The following is a 14,399-nucleotide window of genomic DNA, read 5'->3' as shown; positions in this document are numbered from 1 at the left end:
CAAAATTCCGTATCTTCTAATACACCTGATACCTATATATTTGTTTAATTCAATTATAGAAACCTTCCCTTTCACTCACAGATTCTTTAATAGTAGCAGGACATTTTTCAGGAAATTTTTCAAAAAACAGTGGAGGAAACATATTAGACTGTGATGTTTTTATCCTTCTGGGAAAAGAAGCAACCTTGTGGTTTTTTGGATTTTGAGTAGTAAAAGGAAAAAGACTCTCATAAGACGTTTGTAGACCCAAAATACACTGGCAGCATCAGTGAATCAGACAGGAACAAAATAAGCTCACCAACTGAGAAAAAGATTGTTACTTGTCAGCAACTTCATCTCCTACCACACTTGCAACCTTCCTCAAAAAAAACCCAGAGACTTTTTCAGCATTATTGAAAGCCTGTAGATTTGGGTTATTTATTATTGCTACACGCTTAGCCTTTCACTCATTGCAGGTCATTTGTGCTTGCCACTGATTTCTGGAATAGTAAGATCAGACGCTTACCTTATATCTAGTAGGACCTTCTCACCAGAAAGCCTGTTGAGTCAGTAGAATAAATCTGAAAGTTAATGTTAATGATTCAGTAAGTGTTACTTGACTGAATTCAGCTAGCTTATGGATTTTATAATTCTGGAAAAACTTCTAATATAACATAGAACTTAAACTTTATTTTATTTTCACATATGTCAATTTCACACAAAAGCTGAAGCCTGAGTAAGGCTACCAAACATATCTTTACTATTTGAGGGAAGACTGAGCAGAGAGCTAGTTATATTACTATATGCATGGAATAACTCAGTTACTGCTTAATATTTGAAATTTGCTATAATTACTATTAGTAACTGACTTATTATTTTTTGGGTTATGTGGAGGAGTTGGATCCATAAATAATATCTTTCTGATTTTGAGAGAGACAAATGCCAGCACATATATCATCCATAATCTGTTTCCATGAAGCAAGTAGTTTATCTGACCTTACACACAGTAAAATGTAAAATTTCTGTAAAATTTCTATTGAACTTAAATCCCTGAGAGAAACAAGACACAAGTCAAATTCTGAGCACTTTAGGTAATATAGATAAGTACATCTAATGTACCTGGGGTAAGCAGGTAAGAGCATAAAAAACATGGCAGTATTTCAGTGACCCAAATTAGGGAGTCAGTTCAGAAAACTCCAAAATGCATGTCAGAAGTCATTCTAATGAAAATGTGGCAGATTTGATAGGTGAACCTAGACATTACATTGTTGAATTGCTGTCACAGCTTACTGAAGGTAGGACTTAAACTCACTGAAACCTTGAAGCCATTTAAACGGCTTTTGCCCTTGAACAACCGCCAAAATTGAATTTTAGGTATTTTTATGTGCATACAAGTTTTAAACATTGATTTCTGTAATTGGAAAACAGACTGTCTTTCAATGCAAATTATTTTCACTGTTACAGTTTTTGCAAAGCTAACTTTATACCTTGTTTCATATTGTTATCGTGCCTCTGCATCTGTGGCCAGAGCTGGTACCTGGGAATAGTGGTCGCCCTGTACCTCTTTTGCAAAGACAAGTTTATACCTCATTTCATTTTGCTGTCATTTACAGTGCCGCATCGGCTAGGCTGGAACCTGAGAATATTGGTTGAACTGTCAGAATCAGGCAGGCTTTTAAGAAAATGAGTTTTGACATTCCTTTCCTTAAGATGATCCCTTGTTTTTCAATTACTGCTTTCTGACTTGGAGCTTTCTGACGGTAACCCCGCGTTTGTTCCCAGTCTGTCAAGCAGGTGGCAGCAATGCCACATCGGAGCAGCTGCCGGCCCTTTCCCTGACTTCAAGTGTTAATGCAATTGACCAATCAGTGCTAAGATGATGGGAGGTAATTGGGTAATTGTATTTTACTGATCACAAGCAAAGAAAAAGGGAAAAAGGGGAGAGAAGAAGGGGAAGGAGGGGAGGAAGAAAGAAGAGGAAAAAAAAAAAATAGAAACAAACTGCAAGAGGAAGAGGGGACAGAACGGAAGGGGAGAAGGAGGAGTGTAGCCAGAGCGACCGGCCCTGGGACATTTGCAAATCCTAGGGTGCCACTGGAAGGTGGGGAGTAACAGCGAGCCAGAGCGACTGAAACGCGGAGCTACTGCCAGCGACAGGAGCAGCTGTCAGGAGCTGGATATACACATACATGCGTCCCTACATGCTCACACGGGGAGAATTCAAGCGGCGGCTCATGGGAGGAGGGAAGCGTTTCGGCTGTGCAAAGGGCTGTGCGTGTCAGGGATGAAACTCAAAGCTGAAAGAAGCGGCTGCGCTCCTGGGACTGTGTCATCTTGGAAGGGAGGGAGGCAGGAAGGAAGGAAGAAAAGGGGGAAGATAACTGGCATGTGGAAGAAGATGGGAGACTAACTCGCTGCTGTGCAGAAGGGAAATCCAACTTGTACATCTGAAATACACCAGGCTCAGCTTGGAAATGAGATCAGACCTGCATTGAAACACAGAAAGGGAGGAAAAGGGAGGCAGAGACGGGAGAGCTTTTATCTTTTTCTTGTCTCTCTTTCCCTCTCTCTCCTCAAAGAAATAGAAGTTTATCCGTCTCTGTGCTTCTGGATTCATATAGCTGCTGGACAAAAGATGGAGAGGAAGCTAAAATGAAAAGCAAAGTATGCTTCTGAAATGTACAGCTAAAAGGACAAATCAAATCTCGGGGTTTTTTGTGCCCCATCGGAGGAGTTTTAACGTCTGAAGGATTTTGAAAAGTGGGGGGGGGAGGGGGGGGCAAAGGCAAGAGTGGGCGGTAAAAATACCCATCCCAAGTGTTTAAAAAATAACAAGGTGATGGATTTATTCTTGACAGCTGGTGGGAACCTTGAATTTTTCTCTACTCCCTCCCTCCTTCATTTTATTTAATGTGAAATTATGAAAATGCAGAGGAGTTGGAGGGAAGGCAAAAGGATATAACGTGGAGTTTGAAACAAGGAGAGGGTGCTGATGCTGTGGATTGCTGGCTTCTTGCCGAAATCAAAAATCCAATTGCGCACTGGGTTGTGATTGGAAATCTAATCAGATCCTTGGAGAGGGGGGAGAGACTAAAAGTTTATTGTTTTGACAGACAGGGATAAAAACTTAAATGCAAAAGGAAATTCTTTTCTAAAGGAGTCTGGGGGTATAGAGGAAAAGAAGAATGGGAATCCCCATTCTAATGTGGAGACACATGGATTGGATAATTGATAGTGCAGCAAAGAAGGGGGAAAAAGAAAATTGCCTGGCAAGACCTGGATCCTAAGTGTCACAACAAAATTTCATTAAAAGAATACAGATGGAGGATTGCTTAAAAGGAAATACAGTTATTTCTGCTCTCCAGAGAAAAAACAAATAGAAAGCAATGGGGAGCAGTGGAGCCAGAAAGGCAGAAAACCTCAGAAAAAGGAAATTAGGCAAACGATCCACAGTGGAATGAAAAGTTTCAGAAAGGAAAAGGACCATTCATCCTCCTCAAGGATTTTTGTTTTTTTCTTGTTATTTTAAACAACTATTCTTCAGTGAAGGCAACCGTCAACATTACCACTACAGAAATTTTAAGCAGAAAAGTTGAAAGCCACAGAGAAAATAAGGACAGAGAAGAAGAAAGCAAATTGCCAGAGGGGGAGAGTTCAGCAGTGTTGGGTTGGATTGGCACCTGTATGGACTGAAATTGCTGGGAAATTGCAATTGGATATCCTTATTTTTTTTTTTTTTAATTTCCTTTCTTGTTTTAATTTTGGTTTGGTTGCTGAAATGAAATAGTTTTCTAACCCCTCCCCCACCCTGGTTTTTCATAATCACTCGGATTTCCAGCTGGATAGTCTTTGAGGATACAGTGAGTACACTTTCCATTTTATTATTTTTTTGAAAAGCAAATATGCCCCATTGCTTTTTTTCTTTCATCTTTATTCCTCTTTTCTTGGTCTTTCCCTCCACCTGAATAAAGAACCTGGCTGTATTTTGATGATGGCTGCAGGGGGGTTGTTAGGAAGAGAAAAGAGAAAGAATAGGAGAGAACTGAATTCTCACAGTAGCTCAAATTCCTAAAACTCGAGCCTTGGTAGGGTGTTGCAGACACCTGCCTGTGTGTCTCTATAGCATTTGTAAATGTTTGCTAGCAAAGAAATCTTTTGAGAAAGCCCTTGCAGTGAGCGGGGGGTGCAGCCTGATTGCCCGATTTCTACAAACGGATGCAAGTTGCATGGAATTAGATGCACAGAGGAGGTTTAGTTATTTATGAAGTGTTTAAAATAGTTCAGGGCTCTGGTTTGAATGCTGGTATCCAGTCTGACATTGCAGATCAATATGGTGTATTAACAGGAACATTTTATAATCAGGCAGGGAGGTGAAGGATGGCTTTTGGCGGGAGTGGGGGTAGGGGGGTGTGGGGCAGGGGCTTTTAATGGATTTTGGGGATGCAGCTCCAAGAGAAATGACATGTTTTACACCCCATTGGTAATAAAGGACAATAACAGGCAGAGAGAGGATATTCTCCTATTGAAGGGGAGTTTAGGGAACTGCTGTACTGGCCACCCATGCCCTCCAGATCTCCTAGGAAATTCTTTGTGATTTTATGGTGAATCCTTCAGGATTCCCTTGGACTTTCATGGCAGTTGAAAGAGATTTACTTTGATTGACAAGCAGTGAGAGGATTCAGAGGTGTCAGGAGACTTTTTTTTATTATATTGGTAATGAAAATAAAAGAGTCTTGTAAATGGTGGGGTCCAGATATTAGCAATGATGTGTAGCAGACCAGTAAATCTCTCTCCCTTCCTGGAGAAATGTCGTGTGGGAGTGCGGAATAAAGGGAGGATAACATGATGTTTAAAATAGAGGTCCATGTTTTCCTGTGGGGAAGAGTGCTACTTCCGTCCCCTCTCCTGGCATGACTGCACAGCTCGTGAGTAGGGAGATTTCTTTCTTTTTCTTCCCCTTCTGTCCTCCCTCACCTCTGCCCTCTTCAGCCTTGGCCTTCATATGCTAAGGCTCCAGCTGAAGGTATTAGGCCAAAACTGATGCAGAATGAGAGGGCGAAACAACTAATTAGATGAGCCATTGAATAGGAATTGTTTTTTGTTGGTTTTGGGGTTTTTTTTTGCAGGCAAGGTGCAGGATTACCTTTGCTATTCATTTTACTTTTCTCTAGCAGCAATATTCCAGAGAAGAGGAGAACGGTCATAGAGGAAAGAAGTGTTGGTAGATCCAGATTTTAGCTCTTCTAATTTCTGGCAGCATTTCTCACTTCACAGGCTGCCTGTATGGAACAATGCAAAATAGAGCTGTAACTTCCCTGGATAAATACATAAACCATTATTAGCTGCTTCCTTTTTTCCCCCCACTTTCTTCTCTCATTTACATCACTCCTATTACTTCATGTAAATGCCCTGAATCTTCTGGCATAATGGAAATGAGACCTTCTGCCTCTAAAATGTGTCCCATGTGCTCATTTGGAGGGTCATGCCTCTTCAACATTGGCAATTTGAAAAGGATTAATCAATTCTGCTCCAAAGGAAATCTCTGGGAGTTTTTGTTTGGCCATGCGAACAAATCAGACCCTTTGTGCAGTTGTGTTCAAGAAAAGAAGGAAGCAGGCACAGCAAAAATTGTTCCTTCCAGCTCCAATTACTCTCATCCTTCTCAATATAAGCTGAATTGTTTTAGTGTGAAATGCCTTAGCCTCCTTTTTACTCTGGGCCTGTTTCCTGGTGGGACAGTAAATGGGTAATAAGTTTGTCAGTATCTGAAAACAAGTGCAAAACTCTCTCCTCCTGTTCATTCCTTCATGTATCATGATAAGTCTGTGCCCTGTTGTGGGCTACACTTACATCAGCAGTTGCAGCAATAGAAAAGCTAAATTTATGATAAGCTGCTGCTCAGTAATTACTGAAGGAAAAAGAAGCTGGCTAAGGAAAAGGCATCTCCAAGCTTTTCCCTGGATTGCTGTCAAGTGAACACAGAAAATTTGATGGAGCAACTCCAGTTTTGGCCAATAGAAAGCTGTCATAGGTGCCCCATTCATTTTGTACAATAACTAGCAGGAGTATTTTCTTGACATGATAAAGAAGCACTGGGAAGATTTAGTCACCAGTTTGGGCTGAAATAGGCAAACCTTGTCAACATTAAAAAGCTGGGGATGTGTGTCTGCTTCCAAAGAAGCAACAGTTTCACACTTCAGTGAATCATTCACTTAATACAGTAGCCAAAAGACACATGGAACAACCCAGAGTTTAACTCCTTCAATATCAAAATGGGAATGATTATAGCATTTTTCAGCATTTGTTCTGAGGTTTACCCAGAGCCCAAAGGGCTGATTGTAAAATAAATAGCCAAAACATTCATCCAAACATACAGCCAAGTGAGAAGCAACATATCTCCTCAACCAGAGGCCAGAGCTGGCTGTCTCTGTGACTTCTCTCACAGGTGTCTGAGCTGGTCCTGAAGGCTATCTCCTCTTCAAACTATGGATATTTTTGGTAGTGACCTCAGGCAGCTGGGATTTTAGCACTGTACAGGGAACAATTATGTGTATATTTATGCACTAAATGCTTGTACAGGAGGGAAAATAAAGCTGAATTGGAAGGTTCTGCTCTGTTTGGTCCAATTGTTTTTCAGAAGGTCAAAGATCACATAGCCCAAACTTCAGGCAAAGTAAATTTTTAATGCAAGGGGGTGGCTGCTCTGTGTCTTTTCTCATGTCAGGAATGATTTGTACTGATCTAGAATTGAAGCAGGTTCAGTTTGCTGGAGCAGCAAATTGTGTCACAATATCTCCCAGCCTGATACCACTGACAAGTGAAAAATGAGCTTTCAAATTAGGTGAGACCCAAGAAAAAATGCTGTAGATGTGAGCCAATACAAGCAATTATGTGGAAATAGAGAAAAACAAAGGGATTCCAGAGGTGTTGCTATGGCTTCCTATATGTAGGCTTTAAAATGATTTGCCTGTGACCTAAAAAGCTGTCTCCCATTTGACGTGAATATTCTTGCTGTTGCAATATGAGGCAGGAAGATTTTGGATGGAGCTCAGGACAGGATTTTAGCACATTTTGAGAGAGCTTGTTGCTGGTGAAAAATCCCAAGTCAGGCTATCCAAGTTGCAATATATTCAGTGAAGGAGTGCACTGTGCACTAAGCAGCAGCATGAGAGAGAGCCTCCATCTCCATCCTTGCCAGGGTGGCTTTGTGTTGGCTTGGAGATATGCTTTTGTTTCTGATGGCTAGTGAGGGAACAAGGGGAGAAGGAAGGGTGATGTGCCATTTTCAGTCTGGGATGAAAATTACTCTGAAGATATTCAGCTGGAACTCACTGAGTATTTTCTAGAGCAGTGAAGCTGACTGGATTTCAGGTTAGTATTCTCAGGGGCCTTTCATCCCTTTGCCAGCTGCTCTGTGAAAGTCATAAACAAAAACAAGCCTCCTTCAGCCCCCACAGGATAGCCCGGATGAGACAGATTTAGGAATAGCAGCAGCCATTCTGATCTGGAAGGCAGCCTTGCAGTGTGCTTGACTTTAGTAGCTTAGAGAAGGAGCAGCCCGTGGAAAGGATCCTGTCTCGACTTCCTGTCATGGCAGGAGGCATTGGGGATTGGCTTATGACACTTTAGAGTGGTTCATTTAATGACTTCATTCAAAAAAAAAAAAAAAAAGAATACTTGTTATTTAACTGTACTATCACGGTCATTTTTTTCTCCTAAGGGGTAGAAATGGGGACACAAGATGGGAGATGATTATGCCAGTGGTATGTTTTAGTTGCATATTCACAAGCTGCAATACATGGAAGGGAATTAATGCGTAGTTCCTGGTAGGGGGCCTGGATATTTTGCTATCTGTTAGTGAAAAAGGCAAAAATCAGAAGCTTGTGCATGCACACAATAAAAGAGAATCAGGATTTACATTTGGTATCCAAGGAAGCGAGAACAGAATCCTGCAGGGCTTTCTGTTCATTGTTTAAATGTTGCCATAGTGATATCTCAGGGCACAAGTTACGTGTTTTCCTCTTCTAGAGTTGATCTTTGCTTCTCTCTCAATCTCCCTCTGTCTCTCTCTATATTCTAAACTACCAGGAATATCTCCGCAGCAGAACTTTGCACAGCAATAGGAAAAGGAGTTTGTAGGCTGCATTATCTGATGGCATATCTGCCTGCATGTCCTTCACTAATATGTTGGAAACCAAGTTAGAAGGAAATTGTTGGATAGAAGTGGAGTGTGAGACTTGTGGTTAGGACATGGAGCATATTACAATATTTTCTGTAGTGGTGATATGTTAATTGGATAGCTGCAGGCAAGCAAAGTGTAGCAGTCGCTGACAATTAGAAACAACAATGAACTTTCCAGGACTGGATCTATTCCTTGGGCATATTAAAATGCATTTCAGGGATATACCATAGCTTGTGTAAATTTAAATACTACCACCACTGTAATAAGTCTTGAAATTCTGTTTTCACTGTGCCAAGACAAGATTTACCTTTGCTGCTTGTGAAAGTGAGAGAGGCAGCATCAGACCACTGAATAAAATCTACCATAGTTTTGCTGCCAAGCTTGTACTTGTTATGTCAGGACTGTGGGGGAGCAATATAACCAGGAACCAGCAGAATTAAAAAGGAAACCAACCACCCTCAAAACAAAGCAAAAGATTCCATCAACAATTATTTCACTTGCAACTGGATAAAGCTTACTCAGTAGTTTTACAGCAAGATAAGTTAAATAAATGACGTTTTCTCTGCAAACCAGAAGCAATTCAGAGTATTCATTAATGCTCTTTGTGTTTGAGGGATCAGTTAGTTAACAGCTATGGGATTATGGGATTCATATCATCCTGTGCATTTAAATAATCCTCAGAAATATGGATGTGATTTCCTTTCATATTTGCATGGACATTATAGTATGACCTGACTTCTAGAAGGCACAGGAGTTGGTGCTTTTATTTCACCATACATAAAAGAGTCATTGCCCAAAGGATCTGACCTGATGCTACAGTGATAGTAAATTACAGAAAGTATTGGTGTGCTTCAGATCTGCAGCACATTTTGATTTTGCTTACAAGCCTCTCTTCGCTTTCATGGCAATAATCTCTTCCCTCCCGTGCCGTGTTTCATGGGAAATAAAGTCAAGCACACAAAGAGCCTGGTTACCAGTGTGGGGGGTGCAGCAAGAGCCATAACAGTACAGGTTTCCTCACATTCCTTATCATCACACTTTAGACATTATCTTAAGCTTAAGACTTTAAGCAAGCACTAATTCTGTTCATGTACTTGGAACTTACCCCAGAATCTTTGTAATGGCGAAAAGGTGGCCACCTGTGACTGGGATGGGGGCTACTCACCTCACTTCTCATGAGCTGTGCCTGCTCATCAGATTACTGAAGATCATCAGATTCCATTGTCTTAATTGGAAGTTATTATGGTAGGGAGTAGAGGAGGAAAGTTTCATCATACTGGATCCTCATCAGCTATAGACCAATATTAACTTTCTTGTTAATCTCTAAAAACCTCTGTTAGTGGACTATTCATGTAAGAGAAGAGAATGACAGTCTCTCCATGAACTGGTATAAGGGAGATTTCTGTCTTGCAGGTATTAATTAAAAGAATTGGGGTTTTTTTATTCACTAATGCCCACTTTTCAGTCATCATTTAACATTGTAGAGTGTATGAGCTAGTTGGCTCTGTAGAAACACTTCCATGCAAGCAATTTATTTCCTTTTACATTTCTTTTTCTTCTGTTGTTGTGAGAACAACATAAACACAGTTTTGCTCCAACTGATCTCAATCAGGTATTTAGTAATTACTTCAGCAGGATGGATCTTGCTCTGTAGGATTTTGTTTACTTTTTTCTTTATTTCCAGAGCTAAGTAATAGAATAGGTATTTATATTTACAGATATAAAAAGATGATCCAAATACCATGTTGAGTTAATATGCTACAGGCTTCAAAATTTCCAAAGGCTCTATGTCCTTTGCCATCCCTGCTGACATTCCAGGTGTTAGTACATCTTTTTCATCAGTGTGTAATGGAATAATTGATGAATTAATCACACTGCAACAGCAAAACCTGATCTTATATTAACAAAAGTAGCCAATTTTAAAATTAGATATTTTAGGTCTGAATTCTCAATCCTTAGGATGGTGTAATCTCTGTGTATGATTATGTATGTCAATAACTGAATATTGTGACATATTAGAATCAGTTTAACAAAAATACTATAGTTTTCATTTTAAAAGAGGCTACAAGAGGCTTTACAGGGACAGTAGGAAGTGGGTTTAGGAATCATACTTTTCCCTCCCTCAATACACGACAGTTTCAAATGAAATGTGCACAAATATATTCAATTCCATGAGCTTCTTTGCCAATGGGCATGCACGCTGTGTTAAGGGTTCTTTACTTAGCTGTTTGATTTTACAAGGATTTGCTTTGCCTCTACTCAGTTTGTGATCCCTTATTGGACAGGCAGCTTCTTCTACAAGTGGTTATATATTATTTTTCCAGAGGAAAGCTTTTATATTTGTTACATCCATTACAGAACTGAGGTTCATTTTTCTAAAGGTTGTTGATGACACAGCTACCAGAGGGGAAGGGTGGTGACCCCATTAGCCTTTCAGGTTGCTCATATGCAGTGCACAGTCTACTACTTCAATAAGAGTTTTATTGCATTTAACGCCCGTGTGAATTTTGACTGTATATGGTGCAGGGAATTAAAACCATAATGGATTTCTCCTTTGAACCAGAAAGAGGTCAAAAAACCTCACCTTCAGTGAATGTTCATGTTGATATCCCTCTTTCTGTAATGTGCATTTTCCTGAGTGGTCTGGCCCTGAAGATTGAGTTACATACATTAAGTGAAGGCCTGGAGGTATCTGTTAAAGACTACTGAATCAAACCGTAGTGGAGGATGGCTCAGTCCTTAGGTAACTTTTCATAACATGTGGAAAAAATAATTGCATTTTTTAATGGAAAATTTCAGGTTTGAGGATGTGTATGAAAATGTCATGTAGCAGTAGTAGAATGTCATTAACAGTTGCAAAGAAGTATCGATAATAAATTTCTATCACAAAAGGTATTGCATCTGATTTAAAATATCATCCAGATAAGATTTTTTTTTTTTTTTTAGGCAAAGAAAGATGAAGTTGATGATTGCCTATGGGCAAATGAAAGATAAAAAGCAGTCAATGATGCTGCTAAAAATACCTATCTTCTAAACCTGAGGAAAATTATGAGAAAAATTGATTGGAAAGGACATATAAATAGAAGGCTGTGAATATAGACTAGTCAGTTTCTAAGAATAGATTGTTTTGCCATGGAAAAACCCAATTCATAAAATAGTTTATATTTGTCTTTGAGTCTGTCTTTGATACAAGAGAAAAGGAAGTGAAAATTTAACAATTACATCAAAAAATTTTATCAAAACAAACTAGTACATAGTAGAGAAAAAAGAGGAAATCATATAACAACCTCTGTTAAAAAATAAGGTATAAAAGGAATACAACAGATGTAATAGAGAGAGCACTGTTGTGATTTTGTGGTAGTATTAGAATCACCAGAAATAAGGGAGTATTGCTGTTCTTTTTGTTGTTTTTATTGGCCACATCCTGTGAAGAGCTATTGGCAGTGGTGATGCATAACTGTCAGAATAATTCAATTAATATTTCTATTCTGTATCTGGAAAAAATATTATTAATTTTTTTTTATTGTGAAAAGAGAAAGCAAGTGAAAGGATTTTTGGGAATATTTATTAGGGGACAAATATTCTTAAATCATCAGTAGTGTTTTACTTTTTCAAAGAGTTGTCTGGAGTATGTATCTAGAAAATATTCTAATGATACCTGTGAAACTTAGATGGACGTGGTAACCATTGACCATTTCCTCTGACATAAATTTTAGGCAAAGTAACTTAAAATAAAATACAGGCTCAATTGGTAGAAACTTAAGGCAGGAAAAAGTTTAATGTCAATGGTATGGTATTAGGGGAATTATTTTCTATCAAGCTGCCTGGCTGTAGATAGAAGTTACCATGGAAATAAAGTACACTCAAACTTTATAAAACACAGGATATTCAAGTAGCTTAGAAGCACTTGTAAGATGTTTAAGTATTGTGAGGAAATATTATACAGATATTGTAACTACTTTTACAATAATTATACCAATGTTCTAGGAAAATCATTGACAGAAAATTACACTTAATATATGTGTAGAGCCTGTAGTTAGCAAAATGACCTTCATAAGAGCATCTGTTAGGATGGGTATGTGAGGGTAAACTGAGTGAATAAGATTAACTGAGCTAACTGAGAGGACATTTCCCAAAACTGAATGCTAAAGAGGAGAATTGAAAAAAAAAAAAAAAAAAAGACAAGAAAATCAAAAATAATACTAAAAACCCCACATAACAAAGCTTGAATAAAAGTCTGGAAGAAGCATGACGCTTTTAAAGCATAAATGGCTGGACAGGTCAGAGAAACAGAGCAAAACCACTTCTGTGATGCTGCCACACATTGACCCCTTTCATGGCGGCCTCCAGAGTGGTCTGACCAAGCTGTGCTGTGCACTGGGAGGAGCCAACATCCACCTGGTGGAGTGGCTGCACAGAGTGAAGGGCACCTTGTAGGAGCATGCATGGCCTGGGAGTGCTTTCTTCCCAGCCTGTCCATTGGCAGAAAGCATGGGAGCAGCCTGAGCTGGGAACCCACGGCTCGAGGGGCAGAGGGAGCAAGCAGGGAGCCCGCAGTGCCAGGAGCATGGCTGTGCTCATCACTGGCACAGCCTGCGAGGATATCTGAGTGATGTTGCTTTAGAGGATTAATTATATAAAGGTTTTTAAAAGTTTTTATGTATTTATTGGAGTTTTTAAAGTGTCAAGTATGGTGGGGTTTTTGTTGTATTGTTGACCCTGAGCTGGCAGTGAGTGCCAGTTAATTAAATGTCATTGGCCATAGTGATGTGATTTCAATCACATGAATAGAGAAGATTTTCCTTCAGACCAAGTGAGGCAGCATGATAAATAAGACAGGCATACTGAGTAATACTGGATCCTAAATGTTACATATAGAAAGGACAAATTCTGAATGAGGGACACTCCTCTGTAAAACCAACTCTGAAGAGAATTTGATATTGCAACAGGCAAGAATTTCCACATGAGCTCCCACTGTGCTAGTGTTAAAAAATATTATGACATTCCAAAGTAAAAGAATAGTGATTTTACCAATGTCAGTGGGAAAACAGGAATGCTGTTTGCATTTGAATTTGTCCACATTTTAAATATTTTGTTGAAAAGAATAGAGCCACAAAAATATTCAGTGCTGAATAAAAAGGAAAAAATTAGTACTTTAACATCAGTCTATTTATTAAGAAGCTCAAGAACAGATGTGATTAGTTTAAGAGGAAAAAAATCAATGTTTAAATGTTTTGTAATATACCAAATAAATTCTAAGAAGAAACAATAGATGGAAGCTGAGGTCTCATAAATTCATCTTGGAAATTAAGGGTATAATTTTAATGTTGAAAATAAATTATCATTTTTTAAATTCACAGAGAAGTATTTTCTCTATCTCTTGGGATCTTTGTGGAAGACTGTTGTAGTGAAGTGTGCCTTATGGTGTTTTGTATATTTTGATAATTCAGAAAGGCAGAGTAGATGGTTCTGAGGTCCCTGTACCTGAAGGTAGAAGGAATGTAGCCTGGACATCTATAACCAGGCTTCCAATCCTGTCATCAACAGATATGTGTAGCTGTGAGCAAAATACCCCAAATAATTTCACGCTGCAGTCCATCATTCCCTCTCTGCTAAGATTGCTATCAGAACACCAAAGAAGTTTTTGGGTCATCTGTTGCTTTATGATAGTACTGTGACTCAGTGCCTCAGACTTCTGCTTGGTTGGAAAACTGTCCTTTGAAATCTGTGAATTTGTCAAATCTGAAATGTTCTGTAAGGGTCTTTATGGATATTTTCTGTCAATAGCTCATCCCTCTCCTCAGTGGCAGCAGAATTCCATAGCTCTTTCTCTCACACTTTCTTCCAAAGAGTACTGTGCTGTCAGAGGTCTCTGGAAGACTAGAATATCAGTGAATGATCATGGCACTGGAGAGAAGTGTGTGAGGAGACTGGGAGAAAGTGAATCCTGATTCTGAGCATTTCCGTAGCTCTTTTTAATGAAAAGTTAAAAACTTCTAGGATACAACACTGTTCTTGTCAGCTTTTCCATGCAGATGGAGCTACGGACCAAAATGAAGCATCACTGAAACTAAAACAGATTCTATATTGAGGCAAAAATGTACTAGAGGAGCTGTCAGTTTAATTTCACTGGCATGAGCTGAACTACTTTCACTGCTAAAGCTATATATTTCTCTAGGTGTATGTATGTATGTTTAAATGGAGAGATTGCTCTTGAAAGTGTTGGATTGTATTTGGC

The 14,399-nt window shown here is 39.2% G+C and overlaps 1 protein-coding gene across 21 annotated transcripts in view; it reads left to right on the top strand.

Moving 5' to 3' along the window:
* Positions 1 to 14,399, top strand: part of LRRC4C (leucine rich repeat containing 4C) — a 487,862-nt gene that overhangs the window by 395,602 nt on the left and 77,861 nt on the right. For 3 of the 21 annotated variants that reach the window (XM_021540323.4, XM_021540322.4, XM_085580221.1), the window contains exon 1: positions 1,634 to 3,839. The exons of the other annotated variants lie outside the window; for them this stretch is intronic. The gene's annotated coding sequence lies outside the window, so the exon portion shown is untranslated. Of the gene's footprint in view, positions 1 to 1,633; positions 3,840 to 14,399 lie in introns of those variants that run through there. 21 annotated transcript variants of the gene reach the window in all.

This window comes from Lonchura striata, chromosome 5 (assembly GCF_050655825.1).
Source record: "Lonchura striata isolate lonStrDom1 chromosome 5, ASM5065582v1, whole genome shotgun sequence".
Lineage (NCBI taxonomy): Eukaryota > Metazoa > Chordata > Aves > Passeriformes > Estrildidae > Lonchura > Lonchura striata.
The sequence above is the reverse complement of the archived record's forward strand: the minus strand, read 5'-3'. Positions and strand labels throughout refer to the sequence as shown.